At 39.8% G+C, this 16,342-nt stretch overlaps 1 protein-coding gene across 2 annotated transcripts in view; it reads left to right on the plus strand.

The window, feature by feature from the left end:
* The window catches only part of BTBD7 (BTB domain containing 7), a 90,352-nt gene that overhangs the window by 34,119 nt on the left and 39,891 nt on the right, over nt 1-16,342 (plus strand). The window lies entirely within an intron of this gene.

Consider the following 16,342-nt stretch of genomic DNA (forward strand, 5'->3'; position numbering starts at 1 on the left):
GTCCTGTTTCCCAGATTTCAAGGTTAATCTTGGTCTGAGACTCGTTGGGTAACTTAGATTCTCATATAGATACTCAGTACCTTATTGATACTTAAATATTTAGAATAAGAATGAAAGTTCATTACAAAAATGAAGATAGTCTCATTTAGATACAGATTTATTTGAATCAAAGAATTGGGCAAGGTTTCTGACTTAAATTTTTAAAATAGTCTCTATCTTTTCAAGTTCAGCTGTGCATCAAGCAACAGCTTATGGAGTATAAAGCACAGTTTGTTCTTAAATTCATGTGCCTTCTTCATTTAATTTAAACTAAAATTACTAAGTTGGAATGACACATTTTTTGTGTTACAGGCAAATAATTGCACTACAGTTACACCAGAAGAATATATCTTTTAGTGTATATCTGTGGTAAACATTAGAATCATAACATTTCAGAGCTGGAAAGAGACCTTCCGTGGGAGAGAAACGGAATTTGCTGTCTTGACAGAATGTACTCTTAGCTTTCTATGATTGTATATTAAAAGAAAACAAGCTATATGACATGAAGGTACTTCAGAAATTTAGCTGATGAGTGTTTGCTAAAAGAACACTAGAAGTTGCAAATTAGCAGAGAATTAATGATTTGGGTAAAAGATATATATTTAAATAAGGAAAACTAAGCACATTTTTCTGGAGAGGGCAGTGGCACCCCACTCCAGTACTCTTTCCTGGAAAATCCCATGGACGGAGGAGCCTGGTAGGCCGCAGTCCATGGGATTGCTAAGAGTCGGACACGACTGAGCAACTTCTCTTTCACTTTTCACTTCATGCATTGGAGAAGGAAATGGCAACCCACTCCAGTGTTCTTGCCTGGAGAATCCCAGGGATGGGGGAGCCTGGTGGGCTGCCGTCTATGGGGTCTCACAGAGTCAGACACGACTGAAGTGACTTAGCAGCAGCAGCAGCAAGCACATTTTTCTAGTTTGGAAAAAAATCTGTATTGTGTGGCTGAATCAATAAGTCAGTAGAACTTTGAAAAAAATAAAAGCCCCAGTTAAATAACAATGTCAGTAATAAAATGGGAGAGATTATTGGAAGACAATGATAAGCATGAGTGAAAAAAGTTGAGATTTCTATTACATAAAGAATCTTAAAATCTTATTTTACTATTTCCTGTGTAGTAATATTACTAATTTTGTTTTATTGCCAAATCAAAATGTCATTAAAATATTTTCTTGCTAGTTCAAAACAAAAACTATGAGTAATAGACCATTAGATATCAGACTATAGGAAAATATGTTATTAAAAATAACCTAGCAGCTTGCCCTACCATTCTTTCACTCTGTAAAACCAAATTTGTCAGAAAATGCCTCTACAGAAAAACAGTTTGCAGCACTACCATAAAGGTGTAATCTCTCTTTTCTCAAAATGGTTTTATTTTTGAAACATTTAATAAGAAACCAAAGTGTATTGTGTATACTTTACTGTTTTTAAAACTGGGAAAGCATCCCTTGGTATAGTTTTTTTGTTTTGTTGTTAAGTTTTTAACAGAAAGTAAAATGGTGAACTAGCTCTTGGGATCTTGGATAATATTTGATCTAGAGTGGTTTTTTCTTTTTTATGTTGAGTTAAATTTTTATACATATAATTTATCAGTAGCTAGAAATTTTATTTTTTGGAGCACATTTAAGGCTATAAAACAACACTCCTTGTAGAACTTTAATTTTGGCTACTTAAAACAAGCAAGCAAATATTCCCTTAAATTTGGATATACATGACTCTGTATTATTCAAATTCAAATTCTTCATTATTCAAACTACAGAGTTTGAGTTACTTGATGTTTTGTTTTTTTGCACACCATGTAGGCATTACCTTTCTCCCATACGCATTAGACTGTTCATACTAGGGTTTATATATAACCAACCATAACCAGCATAGTTTTGCCCCATTCCCATGGGAAGGAGACTAGTCACTTGAAGAGGGATTTTATACCATAAAGCTTAAGATTTCAGGCTCTGAAACCAGACAAACTGGATTTGAATTCTTTACTATCATGTTTTAACTTGTTTAACCTTAAAGTAAGTCATCTCTAAGCCCCTGTTTTCCCATTTGTGAAATAAGAATAGTAACACTATGAGGTAGGATTATGAGGATTAAAGGAAGTAATACATATCAACTGATCTGAACAGTGCCCAGGACATAGTAAGCATTCAATAAATGTTAACTGCTAAATGAAAATCATCACAGCATATATTATTCACTACCACAGTCTCTTCTAAAACTTTTTAAGTTTTAAAAAATAATTTTTTAATTATATTGACTAAACCCCATATTGAGACTAGTTTGCAAAAATTTTTTTAAGTAACTATTGTTTTTAAGACTTTACTGTAATTTTATCCCTAGCAAACTGGTGATGCCGTTTACCAGACTGTTGCATCGGCCATTTGTCACTCAAGTTTCAACTAGAGTTCCGCAAGCAGACTAAACCTGTAATCCTGAGGCATCTATTACGTGTAATGAATTAGCATCTCTCCACTGCATTTAGTGTGGTGCTAGTTACATACCATTTTGGAGAGAATTAAGAAAATAGTCCCCAAAATAATTTTCTGTCTTCTGTGATTCAGTTGAAGACTCCTGGTTAAGAAAGCCTGTGAGACTGGCAGCTTGAGTATAAGATCATATTGTTCTCATCCTTGCATCCCCAGTGCCTCGGGTGTAATAGGCACTGAGTAAATGTTTATGAACTAATGACTGTTAACCTTTTTATTCCAAATTAGGTTTGACTTTAAAAATTAAAGCCCAGTTTTAAAAGGAGACAAATTCTATCAAGGGAAGCTAGGACATTGAGACAACATATGCTCTTCAAGGTGGAGAGGTGATTTAATAGTTTTAAGAACATCATAAAAAGAGGCAGTATAGGCAGACAGCCAGAGTAATTTGGCAAGTGGATAAAAGGGAGGATTCTTGGCTTACACTGAGAATGTGTTTTATTCAGAGAAGTAGGCAATCACTATTAGGGAGGTGAATTAACAGGTAATGAGGCTTCAGCTTACTCATGTGTGCTACCCTTTATTAAGCTCCCGCAAATACATGGTTTAGCACTTTTCATTCTGCTTCAGTGATCCACCTGTCTGTTCTTGCATTGACGTCATTTGCAGCTAGGTGGCAAATCCTGACCTGCCTCCTCAATTCCCTTCTAAACACAAGAGTCTTGAGATTTATTTTCAAAGAAAGGAAAACAGATTCCACATCTGGAAATAGCTATAAAGAAGGGTGGGGATAAGGCACAGGATTGAGATCTGGAATTATGTGAAAGCCTACACACTCTACCCTTCCCTGCTCTGGTCCAAACTGGACAGATACCAGACAATAAACTGGTGCTGCAGAAGTGGTCTATATGAAGAGCATGTAGACCTGCTTTGGGGTTTCATCATCATGAAATGATGCTCAGGAGTTATACAGTGAAAAAGCCGGTTTGCCTTCCAGATGTCCTACAGGGAAGACAGCAGTCAGCAAGCCTGCTTGTGCAACAGACCTTCCAAATAGCTGTTAAACTGCCGTAGTCTTCCATGTCAAAACCCATCCAGGGTGCACTGGATGTTTGAGAAAAGCTTGCACATTGAGACAGAAATAACAACACATGCTAGAGGAAACAGACAATGAAGGGAGAGAAGAAAACGTCAATAGAATCAAAATATCCTTACATAAAAGAATAGATTATTGAACAACGAGACATACATAGGATGCTATAAAAGTGAAAAGAGGAGCTTTTAGAAATGAAAATTGTAGGAGGATTGGAAGGGAAAGTTGAAGGAATCTGGAAAGTAGAACAGATTAGCAAAGAGATGGACAACAGTGGAGACAAATAAGAAAACGAGTATTCATCCAGAAACTGTAGCGTCTTAAATAACGGCTGTAGAATATATACTAGAGAAAATGGAAGAGAAGACAGTATCTAAGGAGTAATGTAATAAATATTGCCAAAGCTAAAGGGATTTCTATATTTTAAAAATTTCATCCCTGTCACTAGAAAACACCAGAGAAGATTCTAAAATCATTGGGAGGTGAAAGGGTAAGTTCCATACAAGAAATAGGAAACAATGATAGTGAACTTTTCAGTAGCAACAACTGAATGTACCTTTAAAAAGATGATGGAAAATTGTTTCAAAAACAAAGCCAAACAGTCAATCAAATGTCAGACTAAATAAATGCATTTTCCAGTCATGCCTCAAAAATTTTAACTCCCCTGTACCCCTACTTAGGAAGCGACTAAGGATGTTTTCCACTAAATGATGAAATAAACGAAGAACCAGCAAGTGTTGGATCCAAAAAATGGGGTCTAACACCAGAAAGAAGAAAAGGAAATCCTAGATACTAGCTGTGCATTAGATGCAGTGGGTATCTAGTCTAGACTGGACGAGGAGGAGGAGAGTCTCCAAGAAGTAGATATCTCGGAAGAGACCAATTACCTGAATGTTTGAAAATTAAGTGACAAGTGACATTGAAAGAAGTATTACAGATCTTTTGGTACACTTGTGAAAAATTAGCTGTTGCTAATTTATTAAAAGTGAAGCAAATGAGAAAAGAGGAAATTAATAATTTCCAAGAAAATTTAAAGTTAAATATGGAAGAAAATATAATTCTAGTACACAGCTTGGTTCAGCAGTAAGTAGTATTTAAATAGTCATTATGATTTGAACACTGAGTGTTGGCTTAATAAAATTTATAAAATTATAATTATAAAGAGAGAAATATCAGAAGATAGATACTAAAAAATTGAGCATAGTTGCCTCTGGGAAGCAAGACTGAGTGACGGAGAGGTAAGGGCAGAAGGTTTTGCTTTTAGGGTACACTTTTTATTGCTACTAAGTATAAGACTTTCTAAATTATGAGCCTGTATTGCTTTGATTACAAAATTAATTTTTTATAATAAAGATGTGACATTAGTACCCAGAAGAACCAGAGAGATCTGGATTGGCCACGGTCCTGAAGAACTAGGGAATGTATCATACCTATCAGGGCTGTTAACTAATGAGATCATGCTTATAATTTTGGTCTACATGGAGCCTTTACTTTCCTCTCATTTGGTTATCTTGACAACCTATGAGTATGGCAGGGCTCAGAGATGAACAACTAGCATTTTCCCAGTCTTGTAAGGGATGAAGCTGTGAGCCACACCAACTCTTCCAACCTGAAGCCCAGGAATCAGCATGGTGAGACAGGGGAGCAGTGTGAAAAACGTCTAAGAAAAACGTCTAAGAATGATGGTGAGAGGCCACTGTGGCCTAGTTGTAGGAGCCAACCAGACTGGTGTAGGAACAACTCAGAGCAATCTCAGCTGTGAACCTGTTGGGACAGAACTGCTTGGGGGTGGGGGAATTGTGGGCTAGCTGGGTAGGTCACCACTCAGACTGCTTCCAAGCACTTAGCCAGAGAACAGAGGGCTTTGTGCTGAGCAGGCCATTCTTTCCTGGATAGACAAGTATTCCCAGGTCAGTTATTGGACTTTTTCAGCGGCCCCGAGTGAGGAACTCCTTCTTTGCATTGGGCAGTTCCATACCACGCAGGTCTTGATAGAAGACAGAGCCCACCTCCCAGTATTTTCTGTCTTCTCTGTGGTCAGGGCTCCACCACATGACCTAGACTTTTTGAATCTAGAGCATTGATGGCACGGAGATTTGGGGACTGTAGAGAATTCTTTCTGGAAACTTGGTGGGAACAGCAGCACCTAGTGGGAAAGCAGAGAAATCAGTGTCAGTGGCGCCAGTGATGGCGTTCACTGTCCAGGAGCACTTTTGGCCTGGGTCCCAGGCCACACAGGGCCCTCGCTGGGCTGCTCTGTGCTGTAGCACTCAGCTCGCAGTCTTCCTTTGTTGTTTGTACTCTGAGCCTGCTCTCCAACTTTCCCAGCAACTCTGGGCTCACAGTATCCTTTCAGATAAATTCCTTTTCTGTTGAAGCCAACTGAAGTTGTTTTCTGTGGTTGCAGCTTAGAAGCCTAGTTCATAACAGTAACTATATTGAAAGACTAGTGTATAAAATTCCAAAATAAATGACTAGATTGGAAGAGCTTCAGATGAAGGACCAGGTGTTTAATCACTGACTTTACGCAATGACCTTAGAATATACTGCATAAACAGCTCTGAAAATGTGAGAACAGTGAGAATGTATTATTTATTGATTTGTAACTCTTTTAGTAAATACCAACTCTTTAGGGGAACTATAGATTTTCTCATGAACTTTAACAACCCACAGGCCAGTAGAGCTTCTGTTTCCTTTCCATAAATACTGTTGAGTTAGCACCAGCATCTGCATGTATATTCCAGTCAGGGCGTCTTACAGTTGTGTGCTCTAAAATACAGATTTGTTTTTTTCATATTGATCAAAAATGTATTTTTAAGTCTTTGGAATATGAAATTTATGTATAGCTTTAGTTCCAAAATAGCTTCTGAAATGCATTGCCCCTGTTTTTATTTGTAATGCATGTGATTATACTTTATTGAATTAAAACTCTTAACAGAGAAACAACTGAAAGCAATGACCTAATTTTTTCTCTTAGCAACTTGGTCAGATTCCAGGAGTATGTGACTTGAAACAAATACAGAATAACAAAAACTGCCCCCACTCTAATCCCTTCCTCCCTCTTCCCATCCTCTCCATTGTCACCATGTTAACACGCTCCCTTCTGTCTCCATTTGGTTGCTCTGGTAGTTCATTTTGCTTCTCCCTCTAATTGTTTCCTCTTCGGCAGCTTAGTCTGGATATACTTGCTAGAGAACAGTGGAGCTAAGTTAAATACCATCATCAACAGATCAAAGTAGTAAATACAGGTTTCAGTTAAACATGGGATATGGTTGAAGAATTCCTGTTTCAGGAATGGCAGTTCAAATGACTCAAGTTATACATCTTTAATCATAATGAAATTTAGCACTTAACTCAAAATTGTGAATAAGGTTCCAATGTGTAATATTTAAAATATTTAATTCCACATTTTATTTTATAACTCAAACTTGTTCATGCTGCTGCTACTGCTGCTGCTGCTGCTGCTAAGTCGATTCAGTCGTGTCCGACTCTGTGCGACCCCATAGAGGGCAGCCCACCAAGCTCCCCCGTCCCTGGGATTTTCCAGGCAAGAACACTGGAGTGGGTTGCCATTTCCTTCTCCAAAAACTTGTTCGTATAGACTATAAACTCTTCACCTCTGACCCTCTGCGCACACTGTTCTTTGGTTTTATAATATCTTTGACTTTGTTCACTAAATGTCTAAATTCTGCCCTTGCCTTTAAGACCAAACTCATATTCTACTTCCCGTGTTTTGTCTTAGGCATTTCAAATTAAGTGTTCCTGCTTCTTGCAAACTTCTAAAATACTCCTTTGATCATTCTTTTAGGTTTTTACATCTTCTGACTTGTTTTGAAATTAACCTGTGTAACTTTCCTCTACCAACTTGTATCAACTATATTCTCTAAAGACAAGTTCCAAATCTTGAGTCATCTTTGAATCACCCAAAGAACCTAACACAGGCCTTTGCTCTTGATAGACTCTCAGTTATATATTTTGAATTATCTTTAGTACCCATGCAGACTGCATAACTTTTTCTTTTAAAAAAGGGGAGAGTGTAATCAATGTTTAACCCTAGTTGTAAAAAAAAGAGAGAGAGAACAGTGAGCCTAAATCAAGGAGATAAATATGAAGTATTATTATAAAAATAAATTTAGATGTGGTCTAAATGATGTGTACTTCTGTACTGTTAAACTCAGTTTTAAGTTAAATTTCTAATAAAATTGTCTCATCAGCTCTTTACTTTCTTGGTCCATGCTGCTGCTAAGTCGCAGCAGTCGTGTCCAACCCTGTGCGAGCTTTCCAGGGACTGAAGAGCAATCCCAAAGGTCAATGCCAAAGAACATTAGAACTACCATACAACTGTACTTATTTCACATTCAGTTCAGTCAGTCCCTGCTGCTGGTGCTGCTGCTGCGTCGCTTCAGTCATGTCCGACTCTGTGCGACCCCATAGACGGCAGCCCACCAGGCTCCCCTGTCCCTGGGATTCTCCAGGCAAGAACACTGGAGTGGGTTGCCATTTCCTTCTCCAATGCATAAAAGTGAAAAGTGAAAGTGAAGTCGCTCAGTCGAGTCCGACTCTTAGCAACCCCATGGACTGCAGCCCACCAGGCTCCTCCGTCCATGGGATTTTCCAGGCAAGAGTAGTGGAGTGGGGTGCCATTGCCTTCTCCGGTCAGTCCCTGGAAAGCCTTTAATCAAATCCCTCTGGCCCTCAAGGCCAGATTCCCTTGGGATTCCCAGTTCCTTTGTCGGATCCCCAGGCTGGGAATCCTGACTTAGGTTCAGAATGTAACCTTCAACAATAGTATGACAACTTCATTGGTATTGTTGTTCTCCAGCGGGTATGGGATTTGATTATATCATGATTATGCCTCTCCTACCATCTCACTGCAGCTTCTTCTTGGTCTTTGGATGTGGGGTATCTTTATTAGTGGGTTCCAGCGTCCTCCTGTGGATGGTTGTTCAACAGCTAGTTGAAATTTTGGTGCTCTCGCAAGAGGAGATGAGCATAGGTCCTTCTACTCCACCATCTTGAACTGCAAGCATATGCTGCTTAATGTCATTTTTACAGCAGCCCCATGAAGCTTGCAGAATGGGTCTTCCATTTGCCCAGAGAGATTCAGAGATACATAACAATGCCCAAATTTAATGGTATTAATATTTTATAAATATGAAGTCTGGAGTTAGATCTGTGTTCTCATACTGCCTCTGCCACATACTAACCATGTAAATTCTGTCTAGGTTCCTCAGCCTGAGCTTGTTTATTCCTCTTCATAGAAATGCAGGCACCAAACACTGTGCCTGGCTCACAGTTGGGCTTTAACAAATGGTTTTTAAATTTATTTACATTAACTCTTAGTAGACAATTTCTGAAGATAAGCATTGAGTTATTTTCCATACACATCATTTGACAGCACAGTTTCAAGTTTCCAAAGTCTAAAAAGTTTACCAGATTAATTAAGACTTTTTAAAAAACAATGATACAATTGCAAGAAATATCCAATGTTAGATGGCAAAACAGAGCCATTAAAAAAAATGGTACGTACAGTGTTCCCTGCGGTGGTGGGCTTTTTGGTGTAAACTCCCATTTTGCTTTGATTCAGTTATAGTCCCTTTTTCTCTTAGAAACACTGAGAAAATGTCCTGAATGGGCCATTTCCTAAAGCCGCAAGTTATTTTTATTTTTCTAACTCTGCCATTGTCAGATTTTGACTACTCCTCTTATGCTTTCTGTTGCCAAGAAGTGCAGAAACTAATGCAGTCTAAGATGCATCTTAGACTGATACATTTAAAACAGGATTTGGAGAGGGTATTAGTAAGTGAGGAAGGAAAATGACAGGAGGAAGAACCTCTATTCAACAAGTCTCCTGCCTTTTCAAACTCAGTTTTGAGATAAAAAGTTGCCATTTCTGCCTTAAAACCAAATATTGCACTTAACTCCTAAAAGATCCAAAGTAGAAGAACTCTGACCAGACACAAGCATTCTGTCCACTTCTGGTTTTGGAAGTGGCTGGGAAAACTGTTCTAGAGATTCAGGTAGATTAGAAAATATTTAGTTGTTACTATGTGCAAAACATTGGGCGAAACTCGTGATATGTAAGACCTCCCTTAAGCTTTACAGTAGCTTGTGTGGTAACTGCTATCATCCTGCTTGTTTTAGAGATGAGGTGAATAACTTGTTACTTCTCCAAGGCCACGTCTACTGATCAAAAAATGGACTGCAAAACAAACATTTACTGAGCACCAACTCTGTATGAAGTAGTGAAGCTTCTAATATATTTTTTTCCTTTTTTGGGGTGGTGGGGATGGAGGATGGGATCTTAGTTCCACAACCAGGGATCAGATCTGTGCCGCCTGCAGTGGAAAGACAGAGTCCTAACCACTGGAGCACCAGGGAAGTCCCTTTACTTTACACTTTAAGAAACTTTAGACAGTGTGTTCAGTAACACTCATCGAGAAACCGTATTTTCATCTACTACCACTCCTTTCCCCAAATGCGTATTGATGACAGACTTGGAACAGTTTTGAGTTTTCTTACAAACCTCTGAATATTTTTGAATGTGTGTGTGTATATTTCAGTGCATCTCTTGTTCTGTTGTGATAAAATAGTACCACACTATACATGTTATCCTATGTCTTGCTTTTTACATATTTAATAAACTTTGGGGAAATGATGTCAGTAAAGAATAGCTACCCGGGCTTCCCTAGTGGCTCAGAGGGTAAAGAATCTGCCTGCAATGCAGGAGACCCAGGTTCAATCCCTGAGTTGGGAAGATGCCCTGGAGAAGGGAATGGCAATCCACTCCAGTACTCTTGCCTGGAGAATTCCATGGAGAGAGGAGCCTGGTGGGCTGTCGTCCATGAGGTCGCAAAGAGTTGGACACGATTGAGTGACTAACACTTTATTTTAATAACGATATTTTTGTTTCTAAAAATACAAAGGATGCCCTGATTGGATATTCAGATAATTCAAATAATACAAAAGTTGTTTTAAAAACCCTTTAGACTCACTCCACAGTTAAAAACACTGTTGACAAATAGTACCTATTTATAAATATCTCCTCTTAGAGTGTTAATTTATGGACCTGCTAAAATATTCAGTGAATATAAACTGACTAGAAAGTTCTTGCCTCACAACTATTTTTTCTCATATTTAGATGAAAAGGAGTATCAATTTCTATTATAAGTTTACATGAGCTATCCTCACTAAGTATGTCTCCACGAAGGGGGTAGCTTTGATAAATTATAAGGCTTTGAGCTCTGTTTTTGTTCTCTTCACTAAAACATTTTTATGTTTCATGCTTAGCGTGGACATGTCCATAAGACTTCCAGTAAATGTTTTTACATGTCAAGGCACTTGAAGGTGAAACATCCACACATCTGAAAGTTGTGCCAGAAAACTGAAAACACTGTTTGCACACTTACATGTCTTTGTTTTTAACCAAGTTCCTCTTCAACCGTAATAGGCTCCTGAAGTGGGTTTGATTTAATACTGTTTTCACTGTCAGAGTTACGTCCTATTAATGTTTCCATTGAAGAACAATGCTGGTACTTCCACGGCAGTCCAGTGGTTAAGACTCTGTGATTCCACTGCACGGCGGTGCTGGTTCTTTCCCTGGTTGGGAAATCAAGATCCCACATGCCACATGGCTCGGCCCCCAAAAAAAAGACAGTACTGAATTTTGGAACCTGATTCACTGAACTATTTGTAGAAAATAGATGGGCATCATATTGGTTTTCTAAACCTTGATATCTTTCTGAGCTTATATCTAACGAGCTTGTATCTAATTGTGAAAGGTTCAGAAATGTATGATTAATTGCTTTTTTTATGCCTCATCTCAAATTCTGGATTGATAGTTTTTGTTTGTAAGTGTAAGTAAAAGTATTAAGTATCTGAAGTCTTCAGTGGTGTGAACCCCCTCCTAACCTACCTTTTAATTATCAGATTTTTAGAAGTACTAAGTGAAATAGAAGTAGACAGAATGTTGTAAACCTGATCATCGCAATAGGTCTGTAAACCTGAGAGAATAACAGCTGCCTGAGCTTTCAAAGGTAAAAATGGAACATTGTGGAGGGAGGGAGGAATAGAACCTTGATTCCAGTGGATCTTTCTGTAGAATTAGCACTTTGATTCCTAGACTTACTCATTTAGCAAACACTGAGCTCTTACTGTATGCCAGACTCTGAGAGTAAAGTAATAAATTAGATAGTCTGGTGGTGGGTGCCAGTAGGCAGTTCCAATGTGTAAATGCCCTAATAGAGTAAAGCCCTGAACAGTAGGGAGCACATAGGAAGAGAGAAGTCCTAACCTCAATATATGGAGTTAGGGAAGGAGGGATGGTATCTAGAAGAACTGTACAGAGAAGTTGTGACCTGGAGAATGAATAGGAGTTAAGTAAAGATTGGAGATAAAGAGGCCCATATCAAGCAGAAGGAACTTCAGGTGGCAAGGTCTAAAGATAAGTGACAGCGCTTCTGGTTTTGGCGGGGAGGTTGTAGGGGTTGCAGAGATGAGACAGAGGTATGATGTGGCAAGAAATGAGGCTGTAGCAACCAGCACAGCTAAGTAATAAAGAACTTGGTATACCACGCTGAGACGTTTGGTTTTATCCTGAGCATGTGACCTGATTATAATTTCTGAAAGATCTCTTTGGTTGCAGCATGCAGGTGGAGACCATCAGAACTGTTCCAGAAATAGTGTTTTTATTTTAAATGTATACTTTCTTTAAGCAGATAAAATCTGTATAAGATCAGATCAGTCGCTCAGTCATGTCCAACTCTTTGCGACCCCATGAATCACAGCACGCCAGGCCTCCCTGTCCATCACCAACTCCCGGAGTTCACTGAGACTCACATCCATCGAGTCAGTGATGCCATCCAGCCATCTCATCCTCTGTCATCCCCTTCTCCTCCTGCCCCCAATCCCTCCCAGCATCAGAGTCTTTTCCAGTGAGTCAACTTTGTGCATGAGGTGGCCAAAGTACTGGAGTTTCAGCTTCAGCATCATTCCTTCCAAAGAAATCCCAGGGCTGATCTCCTTCAGAATGGACTGGTTGCATCTCCTTGCAGTCCAAGGGACTCTCAAGAGTCTTCTCCAACACCACAGTTCAAAAGCATCAGTTCTTCGGCGCTCAGCCTTCTTCACAGTCCAACTCTCACATCCATACATGACCACAGGAAAAACCATAGCCTTGAGGAGACGAACCTTTGTTGGCAAAGAAATGTCTCTGCTTTTCAATATGCTATCTAGGTTGGTCGTAACTTTCCTTCCAGGGAGTAAGCGTCTTTTAACTTCATGGCTGCAGTCACCATCTTAGTGATTTTGGAGCCCAGAAATATAAAGTCGGACACTGTTTTCCCATCTATTTCCTGCCGGGGTCCAGCCCCAGCTGATCCAGGGTATTCGAAGGAGAGAAGGCATAGGCGAGGGTCAGGAAACAACTGCTTAATTAAACGTTAATTAAGGATATAAAGAGAAATAGAATGAGGATAGCTCAGTGAGGAAATTCAGTGGAGAAAAGCGGCTGAAATAAGGATAGCTCAGTAGGAAAATTCAGTGGAGAAAAGAGGCTGAGTAGCTTGGTTTACGCGGGGGACCAATAAAACTTCAAGACAAGAAGCTTGCACCACTTACGTAGGCCGCAGGCGTCCTTCCGTTCTCCTGAAGGAGAGGAGACACTGAGGCCTCCCCGGTCGGATCTTAGAAGCCCAGGCATAATTAGTAAGCATGGTGGGTTCCGAGCTCCAGATGGAGACTCAACCAGAGTGAGAGAGAGACATGGGGAGACCAGTCTTTCGAGGAACTGATCCCAATTCTTTATTTTCCATGGTCTACTTTTATACACTGAGATGTTATGCAAAAGTCACGCGGGGTCAGCAGTCCTGACTTTTATCAAAGTCAGGTGCTTCATACAAATGTATACAGAGGTCTTAGGGGTGTTACATCATCTTCTGGCCAGGGGGCCTGCTGACAATTTACGACCCTCTCCTTGTGACAGCGGTCAGTCAACCAGGACACTTATTTCTCCAGGGGTGATTATTCTTAAAACAGACGCCACCCAAATAAAGTTACATTCCTATAGGGTGAGGGTGTAGTGGGTTTTAGTTAAGCAAAGAATTTACTTAGCCTAAGGTCTAACGTGATTGATATCAAAGGTTAATACTTATTTCTTTTATATATTCATTAATGTGTGTAAGGGCAGGGGATATGGAGACTTAGCAACAAACATTGGCTCAACAAATGAAAAAACCCTTCACCAATACAATTTCTAATTAGCCCATTATACTTATACTAATAATTTTCTAACTTCTCTAAGGAACCTGTTTTTAGAAGGTTTAAAGCATCTCGTGCCTCTCACAGTTGGGAGGCTGTGAGCAATCACATGTGGCCGGACAAGCCTGTCAGGCAGGCTAGAGAACCTTCAGAGGAGTTTGTAGGTTAAAACATTCCTATCACACCCAGGAGTTTTTATTAACTGGAGCTCTAAGTTAACTCCTTCTCCGAAAGAGGTGGTGGGGGACAGCCCCCCGTAAAGTCAGAGGTGTAGGTGAGAGCACAAAGTAGTAAAGTAGACAGGCTCTGGTTATGGGGGTAGATACTTGAGGATTTCCAGGGGGACTCCTGAGGCTCGATCCCGCCTTTGCGTATGTCAAGCCTCCTTCCTCATGACCTTTGCCATGGGCAGAGTGCCTCACGCCGGCCCCCAACAATTTCCCATGAAGTGATGGGACCGGAGGCCATGATCTTCGTTTTCTGAATGTTGAGCTTTAAGCCAACTTTTTCAGTGTCCACTTTTACTTTCATCAAGAGGCTTTTTAGTTCCTCTTCATTTTCTGCCATAAGGGTGGTGTCATCTGCATATCTGAGGTTATTGATATTTCTCCCGGCAGTCTTGATTCCAGCTTGTGTTTCTTCCAGTCCAGCGTTTCTCATGATGTACTCTGCATATAACTTAAATAAACAGGGTGACAATATACAGCCTTGACGAACTCCTTTTCCTATTTGGAACCAGTCTGTTGTTCCATGTCCAGTTCTAACTGTTGCTTCCTGACCTGCATACAAATTTCTCAAGAGGCAGATCAGGTGGTCTGGTATTCCCATCTCTTTCAGAATTTTCCACAGTTGATTGTGATCCACACAGTCAAAGGCTTTGGCATAGTCAATAAAGCCGAAATAGATGCTTTTCTGGAACTCTCTTGCTTTTTCCATGGTCCAGCAGATGTTGGCAATTTGATCTCTGGTTCTTCTGCCTTTTCTAAAACCAGCTTGAACATCAGGAAGTTCATGGTTCACATATTGCTGAAGCCTGGCTTGGAGAATTTTGAGCATTACTTTACTAGCGTGTGAGATGAGTGCAATTGTGCGGTAGTTTGAGCATTCGTTGGCATTGCCTTTCTTTGGGATTGGAATGAAAACTGACCTTTTCCAGTCCTGTGGCCACTGCTGAGTTTTCCAAATTTGCTGGCATATTGAGTGCAGCACTTTCACAGCATCATCTTTCAGGATTTGGAATAGCTCAACTGGAATTCCATCACCTCCACTAGCTTTGTTCGTAGTGATGCTTTCTAAGGCCCACTTGATTTCACATTCCAGGATGTCTGGCTCTAGGTCAGTGATCACACCATCGTGATTATCTGGGTCGTGAAGATCTTTTTTGTACAGTTCTTCTGTGTATTCTTGCCATCTCTTTTTAATATCTTCTGCTTCTGTTAGGTCCATACCATTTCTGTCCTTTATCGAGCTCTTCTTTGCATGAAATGTTCCTTTGGTATCTCTGATTTTCTTGAAGAGATCCCTAGTCTTTCCCATTCTGTTGTTTTCCTCTATTTCTTTGCATTGATAGCTGAGGAAGGCTTTCTTATCTCTTCTTGCTATTCTTTGGAACTCTGCATTCAGATGTTTATATGTTTCCTTTTCTCCTTTGCTTTTTGCTTCTCTTCTTTTCACAGCTATTTGTAAGGCCTCCCCAGACAGCCATTTTGCTTTTTTGCATTTCTTTTCCATGGGAATGGTCTTGATCCCTGTCTCCTGTACAATGTCACGAACCTCATTCCATAGTTCATCAGGCACTCTATCTATCAGATATAGGCCCTTAAATCTATTTCTCACTTCCACTGTATAATCATAAGGGATTTGATTGAGGTCATACCTGAATGGTCTAGTGGTTTTCCCTACTTTCTTCAATTTAAGTCTGAATTTGGCAATAAGGAGTTCATGGTCTGAGCCACAGTCAGCTCCTGGTCTTGTTTTTTCTGACTGTATAGAGCTTCTCCATCTTTGGCTGCAAAGAATATAATCAATCTGATTTCAGTGTTGACCATCTGGTGATGTCCATGTATAGAGTCTTCTCTTGTGTTGTTGGAAGAGGGTGTTTGTTATGACCAGTGCATTGTCTTGGCAAAACTCTATTAGTCTTTGCCCTGCTTCATTCTGTATTCCAAGGCCAAATTTGCCTGTTACTCCAGGTGTTTCTTGACTTCCTACTTTTGCATTCCAGTCCCCTATAATGAAAAGGACATCTTTTTTGGGTGTTAGTTCTAAAAGGTTTCGTAGGTCTTCATAGAACTGTTCAACTTCAGCTTCTTCAGTGTTACTGGTTGGGGCATAGACTTGGATTACTGTGATATTGAATGGTTTGCCTTGGAAACGAACAGAGATCATTCTGTCGTGTTTGAGATTGAATCCGAGTACTGCATTTCGGACTCTTTTGTTGACCATGATGGCCACTCCATTTCTTCTGAGGGATTCCTGCCCGCAGTAGTAGATATAATGGTCATCTGAGTTAAATTCACCCATT

Source organism: Bubalus bubalis, chromosome 20, assembly GCF_019923935.1.
Source record: "Bubalus bubalis isolate 160015118507 breed Murrah chromosome 20, NDDB_SH_1, whole genome shotgun sequence".
In the NCBI taxonomy this organism is placed as follows: Eukaryota; Metazoa; Chordata; class Mammalia; order Artiodactyla; family Bovidae; genus Bubalus; species Bubalus bubalis.